General features: G+C 40.1%; 1 protein-coding gene and 1 pseudogene across 1 annotated transcript in view; one reads left to right on the top strand and one right to left on the bottom strand.

The window, feature by feature from the left end:
* The window catches only part of FOXO1 (forkhead box O1), a 113236-nt gene that overhangs the window by 53854 nt on the left and 40480 nt on the right, over nt 1-18902 (bottom strand). The gene's annotated exons all lie outside the window — the stretch shown is intronic.
* LOC129463495 (E3 ubiquitin-protein ligase RNF6-like) lies at nt 10163-12953 on the top strand (annotated as a pseudogene).

The following is an 18902-nucleotide window of genomic DNA, read 5'->3' on the forward strand; positions in this document are numbered from 1 at the left end:
TACCATGAGAAGAACTTACCCTAGTCACTCACCTTCCAGCTGAGGCCTCAAAGTGAGACACATGGAGTAGGCTGCTGCAGGGAATTTCATACATGTGAGCAAAAAATAAATACATACAGTTGCATGCCACTGAGACTTTTGGGGTTATTTGTTATGGAGCAAAAGCTGACTGATACAATGTGTTATCCTTCTAGTCAAAAATGCATATTTCTCCTTGTCTGTCACTAACGTAACCCCCTCAGAGTATTAGCTTGTTGTTAAAGTAGCAATCACCTTATTCTTTTTCTATTTTACATTTTGTTGATTTCTCTAGGCTATCTTTTTTTCAGATTCTCTTCAGAAAAGAACACTGTCTACAAATTGAAGTGTCATCTCCAAGGCTTTTCCTGATTCTTAAGGTAGGTATTATATAAGAGGGTGGCAGAAAATGTTATCCTTTCAGTGTCACGTCACAAAATGCCTCCTTTTTCCTTCAAAGCAGTAAAGTAAGATTTGTCATGATCATGGTTAATTTATCAAAGATAATTTTCAGCTCATATGATGGATCCTAGAGATGGGTGGGAAGGGGGTACGTGTATCTTCACTGCAGGTACTAAAGATTTTTAAAAGCTGTTTTAAAACCTTCAGCTGAAATACATGTTAAAATACAATGACTTTTGGTATTTTTAATGGGCCTCCAAATCAGGGTAACTTTAAACAATGACATTCGATGTAAATGTCCTTCAATTGTGCCATTTTCCCATTCCAGCACACAGCTCAATGTCATTAAAACTACTCAAATTTAATTAATTATCATTATCATTTGTAATTTTTGAAGCTCAGTAGACCTGAAATAAAATTACGTTTGGATGACAACACATTATGCAATAAAGTCATCTGGAGGGTAGAATACCAAACTGGGAGCCTACTGCTTCTTTTTTCTTCTGCTTGCCATGACAAGGTTAATTTGTTTGCTTTCTTTATTCTTCCTTCTGTTTTACAAAGGAGATGCATACACTTACTTTGGAAAGGATGTAATTTATATATAAGTTTACACTGTATTAATATGCCTAGAATGTATATAGAATTATGCATGAGTATTTGTAAATGTAAGTCTGTTCACTCAAAACCATAGAAAATACAGGTTTCAGTGCATCCTTCTTTTGATGTCAAAGGAATATGTGATTTTCTCAGGAAAATGAAGGCTAATTTCTTCAATTCTGGACTATAGATAATTAGAATTGACTATAAATACAGGAGTTAAACATGTCTTCCTATTTTTGAACCAAGGCCAGTAGAATAGCATTGTCTTCAAGGAAAACTTCATTTGCATATATTCAAACTCATGCCTAAAGAAATTCTTCAGGGTGGGAAAAAAAAAATTCCTCAAGGCCCAGGGTTTTTAACCTGGAGCCCATGGACAGAACTCAAGGGATTCATGACCTCGGATAGGAAAAAACACATTTTTATGAGCTGCTCATTAAAATTTAGCATTTCTTCCAATTACGAATGTAGGCAAAACATCACAGTATTGGCAGTACCTGTGACTTTGACACCAATAGAAATCGGATGCCTTCACATTACAGTTGCTGTCAAAAACTCAAAATATTGTTTATTCATCTCCACCTCAAAATTATGGTGACCTGCCACTAAATATTATTTAATGTATTGATAAAGAAGCACATCTATTACCCTATGACAATTTTGACAACTGTATTCGATGTAACTGCTTTCCTTTGCAATCACACGTAATTTAATATTATGTACCCTGCGACACTGAGGACACGCTGCATCCACCTGCCATACCCTCACTCCTCAGCTGCCCATCTTTATTAACTAAGGACATTCGGGGTGCTTTTTGTGGAAGCATGAGCATACTGTACTGAGGGAAGGGAGAGGAGATAACAACCTATTTATATATGTCTATAACAGTGAAATTTTAAAAAATGGTAATTATGATGAGGCATCTGTCTATTTGGCACCATCTAAAACCAGCAAGCAATAATTGTACAACAAGGGGGTGTTTAGTGTGTGAGGTTTAGGACATTGTGCCAGAAAACCTAAAGCATCCAAGTTGTAAAACATTGTAATAAGCAGGTAATCCTAGGCCCAGCGTCCAAGTTTCTGCCCTAACCTGTTCCTTATGATTATGATTTTAAAACATCCCAGTGTCAGCAGGTTCACTGTGAGTCAGACCTGAAATAATAAATGGCTTATTTTCCATCCTGATGGAGGAAATACATCATGGCTCATTGTGGCTCACTTAACTGAGGCTGTTTTTACAGGAAAATATAAAAATAACTAAGTCATTCCGCCTTACCATTTTTATTTTAAATTTTTTTATTAACAAAGCTCTATACTACAATTCATTTTAAAAAGAAAAAGCATGTTTTCAATATAGGCTATAAAAACAATAGCTCACAAACATCTAGAAGGAAAAATAATATAAACTCAGAAAATTATGCTTGTAACCAACAAATACCCTGCTTTGCCAAGATAACCAATTAAATGCATTCACTACATCAAGATAAAGTGCTGCTTATTTAAATGGTCAACCATGTGGTAATGCTGTTAAAAGACAGCCAAAATCTTCTACCAGTATTCATTAAGGTTGCCAGGCCTTAAAAACCACATGTATCTATACACATACATATACATAAATTCCAGAATGCAAAGTCTTAGTTGTTGCAACCTCTCAACTGAATGTGAGGAGAAAAGTTATATCTTCATCAAAAATAAATGCTTATTCAGTGGCATCAATACTGCACACAGGCTGTAAAACTCATCGTGACTGAGGATAAAATGAGTGAGCAATATATTCTCAGAACAATGAGTTTTGTTCTATCCTGTTACATAAACAAGTTCTATGTGACCTCACGGCTTTTAGATATGATTTATGACACCATGTCAGAATGCAATCTTATTTGTTACCCAAAACTGTGCCAGAGTGCTACCCCTATGGTGGGTTCAGACATTATTTAAAACAAACAAATAAACTTAAGACAGCATCACTGTAACCAATACAAGGTTACTAGGTACACACAGTGTATATTTCAGGATATGACCAATAAATTTAGAATCATATATAAGGTTCTCAGTGCGTAATACAAATTTGAAGATAAAAATATTCATCGCTTCTGCTGATTTCGTGCATTAAAACAGTTAAGCCATAATTCTATCCCATCTCCTTGAAACAGTGATGCAGGGGGGTACCCTGCTAGAGGGGTTCACATGGACTTAAATGCCCATTCCCTCCTCACCTGACTCTTCTTGTGCCCCTAAACATGGATGGCATGATAGAGAAAGAACACATCTAAAACACACGGAAGCTGTGTTTGGGAGAGAGGACGGTGCTCAGCACTCTTTCACGAGCCCTGTTATTTCCCTCCTCCCATCACAGCTACAGCATTGTCAACAGTAAACTGTAAAAACCCTAAGACCTAGGCTGGGCACAGTGGCTCACGCCTGTAAATCCCAGCACGGTGGGAGGCCAAGTTGAGTGGATAACTTGAGCCCAGGAGTTCAAAACTACCCTGGGCAACATGGCAAAACCCTGTCTCTACTGAAAATACAAAAAATGAGCCATGTGTGGTGGTGCATGCCTTTAGTCTCAGCTACTGAGGAGGCTGAGGTGGGAGGATTGTTTGAGCCCAGGAGGCAGGGGTTGAGCCAAGATCACGCCACTGCACTCCAGCGTGGGAGACACAGTGAGACCCTGTCTCAATAAATAAATAAACAAACAAATAAAAATAAAAATAAAAATAAGAACTCTACTAGAGGGCTAGGTTTTGCCCTGCCGTTTTACAGGCCTACTGAAAACAAGGTCAGTAGACTGAAGGGGCCAGCAGAAAACGCACTGACTCAAGGGTTACAGTTATCCATCTTCCATTTATCAGCTGTCATGCCATAGAGACCTTGGATCTCCCCAACAAAATCCAGGCTTCCCCACCTCTCCTACAGGGTTCTGGAAAGCTCAAATGGACAGAGCACAGCAGACAGACAGTATATCATAGACACAGCTATGAAGATAAAGTGCCATGTATGACGGAAAAAATGTTACAGGGTCTCCGTGAAATTATCAGGATGACACCTCAGGTTTTTAACCTAAGAAAACAGAAGAGACTTGTGTGTTACACATATGTATGTACACACACACGCACGCGTGCAAGCATGCCTAAGGAGATTTCTTTCAAAAAGAAGGCTGGCCCAACAATTTCAGTGGCCAAGAAATTTTACCATCCCAGGCACAACATTTCTTGTTTGCTTGATGTCAATTCCATGTACAGTAGTCCTTCCCTGAGTTTTCGCTTTCCGCCTTTTTGAGTTACCTGCAGTACAATACAGTAAGATATTTTCAGAGAGAGAGAAACCGCATTCATCTACCTTTTATTACAGTATACTGTTATTATTGGTCTGTTTCATTATTAGTTGTTGTTGTTAATCTCTTACTCTGCCTCATGTATAACTATCATAGGTATGTAGGTATAAGGAAAAACGTAGTATACACAGGGTCTGATACTATCCAGTTTCACGCACTCACTGTGGGTCCTGGAACTATCTCCCTCCTGTAAAGGAGGACTACTGGCAACATTTTAAAAGAGGAATGACCCACAAACTGTACTTTCCCTGCCCTTGTATTCCTTTCACCAGCAAGACAGAGGTGAACAATTAAGCTTTAATCAGCCACAATTTGAAGAAGGCTGTAAGATGATCTCCAGTATTTGAACCTTGAAATCTGGGTAAAAAAGAACACCTCATGCCTGTAAACCCTATTTCTCCATAGGATTATCACTTGGTCAATAAGAGATAGCAAAGTCAAAAGTGTCCTCTTTTTGGCGGTGCTGTGTGTGTTGGAGGGCAGGGTCTCTGTGAGAACGGCTAGAAGTAAAAGAGATATGGTGAAAGGTCAATAGTCTGTCATCTCTCTCTTCCTGAGGTACATAAGGACGTGACATAGTTACATGTGGTTTGCAAGAGGGCTGCTCCCTTTACAATCTGCTTCTCCAACACCCCTAATCTAAATCAATTTTTATTTTCAGTTTGGTGTTAAAAAAAAAAAAAAAAGTTACCACACAGAAAGGACTTTAAGTCTGAAATGTTAATCACATCAAAGTCTGGAACTTCAAAGCTGCAGTTCCCACACCAAGAGCAGCTCCGGCCCCCACCTGCAGTTTGAGTGTTAATTTAGATGGTAGTCTCTCTGATTTAAGACCTTGTTTTATGTGTACAGGGAGTGTGGCCAAGTCACAGGCACTACGAATTTGAATTTCCTGACTCTCACTTGGTTTAGTGGATGATTACGGTGTCAGCATGTGCATTTGAAACAGGTCCCCAAAGAGGAAGCACATTCAGGTCACTTGAACAAACATGAGCATGAGCCACACCAGAGCCCTCCAGCTGACTGCCTAGCAGCAGTTACACGGTCTCCTATCAGGACCCTATGACCAGAACTACCAGGCAGCTTTCATGGAACTGAGGTTGGGTCCTCATGGCTAGTACCATTAAATGGCTTGTTCTTCTAAGAGCCTGTGAAGAGCTTTAACAGACAGAAGAAAGTAAATCAGACCTCTCTTTAAAGAGAAAAAATAAAGGGTGAAAAACTATCACCCAACCCAGTATTTTAACTACTGGCAGTTGCCTTTCCTCTACCATGCAACACAGTGGTTTCCAAAGGTATTTTCCAGCAGTTCTGGTTCCTGATTTCAGTGGCTACCCTATTTCAGGAATAAGGACAAAACTCAATACAGAGACAAATGTTGGAAAAGTCCCAGGGAACTAACCTGGCACCAGCAGTTCTGTGCAAGTCCACCCAGCCAGGCCAGGATGCATCCAAAAGCCAAACAGTTTGCTGTGTGCTTGCTTCTCATCGTCTTCGTCTCCTCTAGCAGCTGGAAATTTTAAAGCTAGATATGTTTAACCACCAGGAAACATGCTGACTATGAGCTCAGTCCTCTTCAGAAAGTCAAGAACACTGCAGGGAATAGGACCTCTTTTCAAAGTGTGATTCTGCAACACAACAGCACCGTATTTAATCCATCTGAACATTCTACTTAGCAAGAGGGACCTACAGGACTCAAGGTCACTGGAGTTGTAAGCGGCCTGAAAACATGGTCAATGACATTTCATTTTGTAAAGAGGAAAACTAAGGAACTGAGGGGACAGGAAATCTTCACGTAGAAGATTTTGTTACTGAGAACAATGCCAGCAACTTTCTCACACTGCACAGTGGAAGATCTCTTGGCCCTGCAGAGAAGAAAGCACAAGGATAGTGATGCTCCCCTTATCTGGTGGCCAGCCTTCCAACCCCTCAGCCTCTGAAACACTCAGACTATTTAAACAACTCTCAAATCCTCATCCAGGGCCTGCTGGATTTAAACTGTGTATAAAATAAGGCCAGTTATTTAACACACTTTGTTATAAAGCTTCTCCTGAAAGGCTCATCCCTTCCTAGCTTGAAAACCATGCTGAAGTAGCTAGGAGGCAAATCAATGTACACAGTAAGAGGAGGTCTTTGCCAAGCTCCAGAAGACATGGCATAGGTGGTAAGCAAAAAAACAGAAGTTCCCAATGATCACTCCCATCACTCCAGTAAGGCAGAAAAGCACACAGTGAATGCAGAGGTAGATAAAATGCACATTCATGTAGCAAACAACCGCTGAGCACCTACCACCATGTGGGTTCAAAAGAATGAACAAAACAGAGGATGCATGTCCTTATGGAGCCTGTGCTCTATGGTGGGGGAGATGGACAAGAATACACACTGGGATTAGGTGGCAACAAGTGCTACGACAAATAAAGCAGAGGGGGCCAGACACAGTGGCTCACGCCTGTAATCCTAGCACTTTGGGAGGCCAAGGCAGGCGGATCACCTGAGGTCAGGAGTTGGGAGACCAGACTGGCCAACATGGTGAACCCCCATCTCTACTAAAAATACAATTTAGCCGGGCATGGTGGTGCACACCTGTAATCCCAGCTACTCGGGAAGCTGAGGCAGGAGAACCGCTTGAACCCAGGAGGGGGAGGTTGCGGTGAGCCAAGATCGCACCACTGCACTTTAGCCTGGGCGAAAGAGTGAGACTCCATCTCAAATACATACATACATACATACATACATACATACATACATACATACATACAGCAGAGGGGATGGTGCATGGCATATACCGGGCATGCGGGGAGGCTGTGATTATCAACAATGAGGTCAAGAAGATTGCTTTGAAAAGGTGACATCTGAGTGAGCGAGGTGAGGTGAAGGAAGCAGCCAGGCAGACAGCTGGGGAAGAGTGTTCCAAAGAGAGGCAAGGGATGGTGCCAAAGCCCCGAGGCAGAAGGATGCATGGCGTGAAAGGAGGCCAAGTGACCAGAGAGACATGAAAGAGAGGAAAATGAGGTCAGGAGGGCTGGGCTGTAATAAAGGGCCTTGCAGGCTGCTGCGGGAACCTCAGCTTTCATGCTGAGGGAGGTAGGCAGCCAGGGGAAGTCTGGAGCAGAGGATCCATCTGGCCTTGCTGAGTACAGGCTGCAACAGAAGAAAGGACAGAAGCAAGAAAAGCAGTTAGGAGACAGAGCAACCAACCTGCAGAGAAACTACAGGGGCTTGAACCAGACACAGAAGTGGAAGGGATAAGAAGTAAAGGAACCTTGATATATTTTGAAGATCAAGATGACAGCACTGCTGATAAACCGGATGTGGGATAGGAAGGGAAAGGAAAAACGCCTTCTTCCTAAATTTGAAAGAGCTTTAGTTACTTGGAATATTTATTCAAAATGAAAAACAAGTATCTTTAGCTGAGACAAGAATATCTGGGAATGATAGTAAGGAGGGTTTTTTTTTTTAAATGCAAAAAATTAAAACGCAAAAAAAGAACATTGCATACCCTGGCACACAACAAAAAATTAAGTCAGAGAGTGCTGCAAAGGGATTAATGTTTAAAGATGTATGAAAGACAGAGAAAAATTTAAAAGACAAGAACTAAAACAGGTACTCTGAAAAGTTCTGTAAAGGAAATGAGTCTGAAGGATGAGACGATGCTCATCTAATGAACAAGACAGGAAAAAGGATTTCAGAAGAAGAGGATGCGTGGAGGGCCAAACGCATGTGGAGAAGAATGAGAAGCCCGTCGGTAAACTCACAGGTAGCAGCAGCGGGAGTGGCCTGAAAAGGCCATTATGAGCAATTTTATTTATTGCTGGAGGTATCAGAAGCTACTATAGGGCAGAGCAAGACTGAAATACAAGAGGGAGACGAAGTTGTGTTTCTCTGCTTAGGACAGAGTTGATTTGTGAGGCTGCATGCAAGGGGTGTGGAGGGAAGAAGGCAGAATAAAATTAAGACCTGAAGCAGACCAAGGAATGAAAACAAAAACTGGCACTACATGGCAGTCTAGATCCGGAGCCAGAGCAAAAGGGACAGATGGAGAAAGGAGCAAGGAACCAGGAAACAACACTGTACTGCAACTCACTTCCAGTGAGCTTCCCGGGGCTCCTTTTTCAATGGAAAGCCCTCATGCTTTAGAATCTTTATGCTAACATGTGAATACATACAAAACCTGCCCACACCCGCCCTACTGGATCCCAGTCACTCCAAATAGAAATAACTGAACAGATATGTTTAAATACGATACCAAAGTATTAATTTCTGCATGAATTTCTAATGGGATAACAGAAGAGAAATTACAGTTTAGGGAACAATCTATCCTTGACCAATAACAAAGGTGAAAGGCCAGGCACGGTGGCTCACACCTGCAATCCTAGCACTTTGGGAGGCCAAGGCGGACAGATCACCTGAGGTCAGGAGTTCGAGACCAGCCTGACCAACATGGAGAAGCCCCGTCTCTACTAAAAATACAAAATTAGCCGGACGTGGTGGCGCATGCCTGTAATACGCCTGTAATACCAGCTACTTGGGAGGCTGAGGCAGGAGAATCGCTTGAACCTGGGAGGCGGAGGTTGCGGTCGCGCCACTGCACTCCAGCCTGGGCAACGAGAGCAAAACTCTGTCTCAAAAAAAAAAAAAAAAAGAAAGGTGAAAGGTTACTAAGAATGTTTACTACTAAAAGAGAGAAGGGTGGGAAATCATATCAGAACTCACATTCTTGTGACCAGGTAATATGTCCCCAGCATCTAGGAGCCAGAAAAGGAACTCAGTCTCATCTAATAGAACAAGAGCCACAGTATACAAGCCTTAATAGGTCAGCACTCCTCTCCTAACTATATTTGGGTGAAGGAACAGGTGGATAGAAAGAATACCAAACATGGTGGGGGGAATAAAATGACCTGAAAATAGGAAAAAAGATTTAAGTAACAATGTTGAACAATAAATAAGAAGGCAAAAACTAACATGGTATTTCCTTTTTAATTTCAGAGATTCCAAACCAATGAAAGCATTAAGTGTTCTGTACATTGTTTGTAATACAACAAATGAGATGTATCACACTGGAAATTCTCTGAAGACAAGGAAAAGCTCCAGAGTGCAAGCCTCAGGTGATTAGAAACAAGAAATGGAGAAGTCCAGATCCCACACATACCTCAGGCCTGATGCATTCACTGGCAAAACAGAAATCAACATGTGACACGCTTGCCAAAATCACATCATCTGCCATTCTAGATATTTCTGCTAGACTAGTGTAAGACCTGAAAACTTTTTTTTTTTTTGAGACATGGTCCCAGCTCTGTCACCCAGGCTGGAGTGCAGTGGCGCAATCTCGGCTCACTGCAACCCTGCCTCCCAGGCTCAAGTGATCCTCCCACCTCAGCACCCAGAGTAGCTGGGACAACAGGCATACGCCACACACCCTGCTAATTTTTGTAGAGAAGGGGTTTCACCATGTTGCCCAGGCTGGTTTCAAACTCCTGGACTCAAGAGATCCACCCATCTCACCCTACACTCCCCTCCAAGAGCTGGGATTACAGGCATGAGCCATGACACCCAGCCCCGAAAACTTTAAATGTACATGTAGAATACCACCAATTCATACTAAAATAACCACTCATCTTTCTTCTTCCAAGCTCCCAAGAGCTGTTCCACAGAACGGGATTGTATTCTGGTGGATGATTTGGCTAAGCCGGGTGATGAGGGCAGAGAGGACAATAATTGTTATTTTACTGAACAGCAGAGTTATGAAACCAAGAACAGTACAGTAGTTAAAACTAACAACCCTGAAGACCAACAGGCCTGGATTTGAGTTGGGATGAGATGGACAGCTCTCCAAAAAGGCACAAACAATTGAAGGATGGATACCATGGCATATATTAAAAGCATGTTGAAAGGAAAATAAGAAAGCCAGCAATCTCAGGATGAATCAGTCTAGATCTAGATCAGATGGTGGTGGTGAAGAAACCTTATCTCAAGACCATAATCATTGTGAAAATGGGAGAAGATGGCAGCAAGAGCATCTCCACAGAGAAGAGGCCTATTAGCTGTTTATTAATGAACTCAATGATGAAGATTATCGGCTTATGAGAGACCATAATCTTTTAGGCTCCCCTAGAGAAATAACATCAGAAGAACTGCAACAGTGGTTAGATGGGGTCAACAAACAACTAGCATCTCAGCCTGACTTGAGAAATGGAACAAATTGGCCGGGCGCGGTGGCTCATGCCTGTAATCCCAGCACTTTGGGAGGCTGAGTGGGTGGATCACGAGGTCAGGAGTTCAAGACCAACCTGGCCAACATGGTGAAACCCCATCTCTACTAAATAGATATAAAAAATTAGCCGGACGTGGTGGCGCATGCCTGTAATCCCAGCTACTCCGGAGGCTGAGGCAGGAGAATTGCTTGAATCTGGGAGGCGGAGTTTGCAGTGAGCTGAGATCATGCCATTGCACTCCAGCCTAGGCAACAAGAGTGAAACTCCATCTCAAAAAAATAAAATAAAATAAACAAATGGAACAAATTACAGAGACTCAGAAGTCCCCAGAGAAAGTTCAAATGAATATTCTCTTCTAGCATAGTTGAACACCTTTCGGGGCACAGGAAATGCAACTCAAAGTGGACAAAATGGGAATCAAAACTGGAGAGCTGTGAGTCGAACAAACTCGAACAGTGGAGAGTTTCGGTTTAGTTTGGAAATCCACATAAATCATGAAAATAGAGGATCTGAAATTCATGGAGATTATACAAACATTCCACTTTCAGATAGTAACAGAGATCATACCACAAATAGGCAACAAAGGTCAACTAGTCCTGTGGCTAAGCGCACAAGAAGCCAAACCTCAGTGAATTTCAATGGTGATAGTTCCAACGTTCTAAGGACTAGGCTTGCTTCAAGGGGGAAAAATTCAGCTGAAGGATCTTTCTCAACATTGGGAAGATTAAGAAATGGAACTAGGGGATCAGCTGGCATTCCCAGAGCTAGTGCTTCACGCATTAATTTCAGTAGTCACACAAACCAGTCGGGTGGCAGCGAACTCAGGCAAAGGGAGGCACAACGGTTTAAAGCAGCACATGTTTGGGAAAATGGGGCTAGATGTAATGTTACGGTGAGAAATACAAACCAAAGGTTAGGGCCAATAAGATCTACTTTCAGTAGCCGATGCCGTTCACCAATTCAGAGAAAAAGTGGCACTGTTTATCATAATTCAAAAAGGGAAAGTAGACCAATACAGCAAACCACTAGATCTGTTAGGAGGAGAGGTATAACTCAAGTCTTTTTAGAGCAAGATAGAGAACACAGAGGTACTGCATATACCCCATTCTCTAATTCAAGACTTATGTCAAGAATAACAGAAGAAGAAGAAGAATCCAGCAGATCCTCAACTGCTGTACGACGACATCCAACAATCACACTGGACCTTCAAGTGAGAAGGATCCCGGAGAAAATAGAGATCAGGACAGTATTGCAAAGAGAACTCATCCAGAATAGGGCTAACAGAAAATACAGTCACTATTCAAAGCAATAGTGGGGGCTTCTGCCGAATCATTTCTCGTTTAGAGCGGTCACGTATTCAAACCTATGTTAGTACCATAATTCTTCCTAGGATTTCTGAGAATGAGCTTGTTGAGCCATCATCAGTGGCTCTTCGGTCAATCTTAAGGCAGATTATGACCGGGTCTGGAGAACCTAGTACTCTAATGGAGGGTTCAACCATTAGAGAGAAGCTCTGGTTCTCCAAGTCAGAGCTTCAGAGAAATGGTCAGCATTTACCAGAGATGCACTCAGAACTGAGTAACTTAGGTACAGTTACTGACAGGAGCCAGCACAGGGAAGGTTCCTCTCAAGACAGGCAGGCCCAAGGAGACAGCACTGAAATGCATGGTGTAAATTAGACCACCCAGCCTCATACCTGAAACAGTGACAATAGGGGTAAGCATGTAGTTGCAAAATTCAAATGATTTAGTCAAACTGGAACACTACCTATTCTTCCCCTTGCTCTTTTTTTTTTTTTTTTTTTTGAGATGGAGTCTCACTCAGCCACCCAGGCTGGAGTGCAGTGGTGCGATCTTGGCTCACTGCAGTCACCCTCTCCCAGGTTCAAGCTATTCTCCCATCTCAGCCTCCCGAGTAGCTGGGATTACAGAAACCCGCCATCATGCCTGGCTGATTTTTGTATTTTAGTAGACATGGGGTTTTACCACATTGGCCAGGCTGGTCTTGAACTCCTGACCTCAGGCGATCCACCTGCTTCGGCCTCCCAAAGTGCTAGGATTACAGGCTAGAGCCACCATGCCCACCTGAATACATGATTTAACCAAAGAGCAGACTGACAATCTTTCCACCCGGCGCTAGAGCATAACAGTATTGATAGTGAACTAGGTAAAATCTGTAGTGTTTGTATCAGTGACTACATAACTGGAAACAAGCTCAGGCAATTACCTTGCAGGCATGAATTTCATATTCATTGTACTGACCGATGGCTCTCAGAGAATTTCACTTGTCCGATCTGTCAGCAGCCTGTTTTAGGGTCCAACATAGCAAACTATGGGTAAAGTGATGGGATCTACTCAAATAATGTATTTTAGTAGAACTGAATGTTCAAGCATTGTTTTGCTGAGTTACTTGTGATGAGCTAACTGGGATGAAAAACAACAGATTATATATAGTTTGAACTTTTTAAAACTTGTTATAAAGAGGAAATTTATATAAAATTTAAAATACAAATGTTAAATTATCCAGAAACACAAAATAATTAACATTGCTAGAACCAAATAACCTCTAAAATGTTTTTATTTTGGTAATTTTGTCATGCTAAAAGCACTTTTGTATCTGCACAATTCAATAGGTTAAAAACTAATCTTCTTTTTCTTAATAGCACAGCAGACTTTCAAGTTTCATAGGCTTAGTATTTATGTCTAGACATTTCTATCTAAATAAGCTTTTCATTAACTTTTTAAGAATAATACCTTTTCATGAAAGAGTATTTGGCTGAATGTTTGCTATACATGTTATTTGAAATGTTAAATTTAATATACAGCATACCATATATGCATATATAGGTATATAATTTTAAGGTTAAAATATTCAGTTTACAAGTTTGGTTCTTATTTAAGCTTTTGGGCTAATATTGCATATGGCACAATGTTTAATACTGGCAAGATCATCTCAGAGAGAAAGGGGATTCAGATATAATTTTAATATAGAGATAATTTACTGAAACATCTCTGACAATCTGACTTATTAGAAAGCAAGCAATATATAATACTGAACAAGTATTTATTCAGTAATGGAAAATTTAGGACATACAGGTTATTTAACTTGTGTTCAGCCTTTTTGTAACTTTTTTGAAAGTGCAAACAATTATTTGGATTATTAAATAAGGTATACAATATGCATGGTTTCTCAAATTTAGTTTTAAAATCTAAAAAAAAAAAGTCTATAAAGAATCGATTACATAGATAATATGTTAAGTTCACTTGGAGGCCAAAAATCTCCAATGAAAACAAAAACCTTTAACAGAATGCAGTTTATATAAACACAAAGTATGCATTGATGATCTATTTCTACCAATAAACATTAAAACAAACAAAGAAAAAAATCTCAGATTTCCCAACTGTAGGACGAGCTAGACTTACAGAGGAGATGTTTATTTAACCACCACCACTACCTTCAGGTGAACTGGCTGCATCTCCATGACATTCTGAGACATCAACTTTGAAGTGCTAGCTCACTGAGGGAGTTTCTTTTCTGGCAAAAGGCAAATCTGTCTTTCTCAAGCCAAAGAAAATCCAAACAAAAATCACCAAGCCTCCTGCCTGCTCGACATAATTCCACCATTGCCTGAGCCTGTGTAAAATGGGGCTAAAAATGACTTGCTTCAGGCTTGTCATGATGAGATAGTACACAGAAAGCACACAGCTCTATGCCTGGCATAAGATGGTTTTTCAAAGTTAAACTATTTTTTATCATTATTTCTCAGACTCCAATCCCCTAAAAATTATTTTCCAAGTTTACTCCTATTTTGCCCATTCCCTAAGGATCACTATAAGTAAGCATGGAAGAAGAAGAGTGTCCTGCTCTGTAAGTAAGAAACAACTCCAGACAAGAGATTCCTTAAGGTATTATCTGCTTCCAGGGTGTGATTCAAAGGTTTAAGCCCATGCCAATCATTTTATGACTGCAAGTCTGCTATGGCAACACACTTGTACAGCCAAATTCTCAGCAGAATCAATTCCTTTTATCAAAGGTACTACTAAATCAAAACAAAACCACCTGATTTGCATTTATTCACCTTTCTCTAAGTTATCCAATGGGAATGTTTAAAAAAAAAATAGAATACAGTTGAAGGGGAAAGAAAAACAAAATTGGCTTCTAAAAAATAACACAGCCATTATATTGAGATGCATTTCTCTCCAGGACATAAAACATTTATCCCTTGGTAAGGCTGCTCTATGAACAAAGGCTTTTTTTTTCAAAAGTGACACGGGGGACCACGTGGGGCATTAGTTATTACTGTTGCTGACTATTATGAAAATCAACTTTTTTCCTCTGCATTTACGTCTGTGTGTATCACATGACAACCCAGAAGACAGATCGGTAAACTTGCCAACAACAAGAAATAAAATAAGCAATAAAATCAACAACAGAATTAAATTACACTGACAAGTTAGAATGCTGGGTTTAAAAATCAACATAAAATTGGAAGTTCAACAGTTTTTTTTCTTTTTAATGGGGAAATGTGTTTGGAGGCAGGCACAGAAATGTTTGCTGACTGTGTCATATGAACCACTGTAAGTGACAAAAAGGTGTGGTAGTCTTAGGCTGCATTAACAAATGTACAATTTCCAGATCACAGGAAATTAAAGTCTCACTACACTCAAAACTGGCCACACTATATCTAGAGAACTAGATGAGTTCTTTATTAACACACTTTAAGAAGGACATTGATAAATCAGAGCGCATCCCATAATGAGAAAGGGGTCCAGTTCTGGGGACCATGGTCAAGAAGTTCCCCAGGCCAGGCATGGTGGCTCACACCTGTAATCCCAACACTTTGAGAAGCTGAGGCAGGAGGAGTTTGAGACCAGCCTGGGCAACAAAGTGAGACACCATCTCTTAAAAAAAGAAAAAAAAAATTTTTTTTTTTTTTTTTTTTTTTTTTTTTTAATTAGCCAGGCACAGTGGCGCACGCCTGTAGTCCCAGCTACCTGGGAAGCTGAGGTGGGAGGATGGCTTCAGCCCAGGAGTTTGAGCTGTAATGAGCTGTGATCAAACCACTGTTCTTCAGCCTCAGCGTGAGATTGTCTCAATGAATAAAAATAATAAATAAAAGACTCCTAATCTCTGGAGATAAACAAAGCCTAGATGACCCTCTCCACAAGAAGCCAAAAGGAGATATGTGGCCTAATCCCAATTCTAAGATTTCATGCACCTGGGGACTATTATCATATCATAGCCTGATAGTACCACCAACAGAAAACAGCCCAGGAATGTGATCAAAGCTGTTAAAAACTAATACTGCTTAAAAAAATAAAAAAAAAGATCACTCAGGACATTCCTAAGAGTAAAGAGAAATATGTTACTACAGGAGTTTCATGAAAACTTACCCAGAAATTGCAGCAATGCTTTGCTTTACAAAATCTAAAAATTGTGCTTGCCTATCTTACCCAATCACTTATAACATGCGTTGTAAGTGATCAGTTCTGATTCATACCATATGATAAGAACAGCACTCTGACTAAAGGGGGTGGGGTGGGAACCCCAGGGCCGGAGCATTCATCTCATCATAAATCAAACGGTGGCTAGCCAGGCAACTTGGCGGGGGGAGGTGACAGATGACACTACATAGGAATTTAATACTTTTTAAAGTTTATCAAGTCCACTCAAATTATTTTTTTAGAAATTTTTAGAGTATATGGAATCAACAACTCCCCCAACCTGGAATCATTTTTGGTAAGCATGTAATGGAACATGGAATTACAATTTTCAATGAGAGTATTTCGAGTAATGAAAATAACTGTCTCACTGGGAATTATGCATATAGTTTTTTATGTATATAACAATATTTCTGGCAATCCATTAGATAGAAAATTTAACAATATACATTGCAATATTAAAATCTGTTTTCTACAGCTCTCTGCCAACCAATCATAAAACATAGTTTTGGATGCTAGGTAAAAGTAACAAAAAGTCTAGTAATACATAAAGTTTTGATTGGATAAATGTAAGTCAGTAGAAATGAAAGTACTTTTTACTGTGAGAGATTAAGTGGATTATTAGTGAAGACAAAAGTGCCTAACGCTTTAATGCAATAGAATTACCACACTGAGTTGAGAAAAACACAAATTAACATATTATGTTGATCTGGATTCAAAGTGGGGAAAAAAGAGGAAATAAAAGCATTATCTAACCACCACAAATGTGGCATGTTGATAATTTATTATGACCTAGAATATGACATGCATAAATATACTAATGATTAAGTACTAAATTCATCATCCAAAAACTCTAACTCAAGGGTCTCTTTCTCCACCTAAAGAAAATAAACATAAATATGGGTATCAACAATTTTATACTGCTTGTGGTCTCCAATGCTGATGGATTACTTTTCAGTAAATCCAGCAAATTCTAAGTACTGCTCAGTGTAAGTATCCACAATTTCCCACTGTTAACACTCAAGACAGCAAGAGCAGAAAATTCGTATGTGGCCCGGTAGAAAATTCTGCTATAAAACAGTGTTTTTTTTTTTTAACAACAATCCATTCTCCACTAGCTTAGACTCAATTACAAAGAGAGTCTAGGCTGCTCTGCCTTTGGAGTAGCCATTCTTTATTCCCTTATTTTAATAAACTTGCTTTCACTTTAAAAAAAAAAAAAAAGTTTAATTTTCTACAGGGTGGGAATGTGATTATGTGATCTTGTAATTTTACATAAGGCAATAAGTACTCTAAAATATTTTAGGTATAAGTTAGAGGAAAACATGGCATATGATAGGTAATGACTTTCCTCTTACCATGTGAAAGCAGGCCTTGGCACACACATTTTCAAAAGCAATCCAAGGCAGTACAGTTTATCAATCCTACTTTATAGATTCTTAAATTCAAACAAGAGAGTTTTAAATTATGAACCAGGTCCCTGACCAGGGACCAGGATAAAGTCGTCTTTGTCTTCACTACATTTTATCTTATTTTATTTATTTTTTGAGTCAAGGTCTTGCTATGTTGCCCAGGCTGGTCATGAACTCCTGGGATCAAACCAACCTCCCACCTCAGCCTCCCAAAGCGCTGGGATTACAGGTGTGAACCACCATGCCCAGCCTTACTTTTTATTTAAAACCTAAGGCTATTTAAGAAAACATCTAATATATGACATATTCTATTTAAATAGAACAACAGAATAACAAATCCTAGCCAGCAGACATTCTGAAAACTGGATATATTTTTAACTAATTCCACTTCTTGAAACATCGTAAAAACTTTAAAGGATTCAATATTCACAAGTCTCCTGACAAAGCAACCAAGTAAGAGCACTGGTCTCAGGCAGTTCAGTTGTGATGTTTTAATGTAAGTGATAAACAGTTCACAACACTGAAAGCCTAAAGACTTCTAAAGCTGTCCTACTGGTGAGACAGCTCATGCCCCACACTGAAATGTTCTCGACTCAGACTTCATAAAAGAAAGTACAGATGCATTTTTGCATTCCAGAGGTTACTGCATGTTACTAAACATGCCTAAATTTTCTTTTCTATATAGAAGATTCAGAGGTAACTCCTTGCACTTGATAAACTGTTACACACCTACAGAAATGATAACTAGGCTACATAACAAAGTTGGTTAAGTTCCACCAATACCTCCCCTTTCAAAACCCGTCCTTAAAGTGAACGTCTCCATATGCTCTCTCATTGGAAAGATGCCTAGTTTCACTTGCAAAGACACTGGCCCATGAACTTCCCTAAACTAGGTCCATCAGACACTGCCCCGATGATACCAGTCTCAATTCCTTAAAGCTAGAGAACAAACATTCCTCCATCTAAAGCTATGAACAAGTACCCAAGGGTGACTTTATTGGCAACTGCCCTACATGCACTGAATTTCAATCTGGCCACTGGGTCCCAAACTCCTAAAATTTCACAACCTTTTTTCTAAGTAGTTACCATCAGGGCTATCACATTGTGCAGAAAGAAGAAATGTATGCATAACAATTCCTGGACATAAAACAGCCCTTTCCCAGTTTTATCTTTAAACCTCCTTGCTCTTTATTTAATTTTCCAGAACAGAAGCATTAGAACCCTGCAATCACCTTTGCTTCTTTTCCAGGTCCATCCCTATCCAAGCAATTTTACCAACAATTCTCCCAACCATGGCTTCCACCAACCTAAGCCTGTGGGAATCAGAGCAAAAAGGCCACTGCCTCTAACTTCCTCCCCACCACCTGTATCCACCTCACTCACAACTGTTGATTTTTCCCAAACCCAGATAAATCACATTCACACACCTGCTAAAACCTCAAAACCCTTGGACACTTTAAAAATAGTTGGTCTGGTTTCT

Source organism: Symphalangus syndactylus, chromosome 15 (assembly GCF_028878055.3).
Source record: "Symphalangus syndactylus isolate Jambi chromosome 15, NHGRI_mSymSyn1-v2.1_pri, whole genome shotgun sequence".
Taxonomy (NCBI): domain Eukaryota; kingdom Metazoa; phylum Chordata; class Mammalia; order Primates; family Hylobatidae; genus Symphalangus; species Symphalangus syndactylus.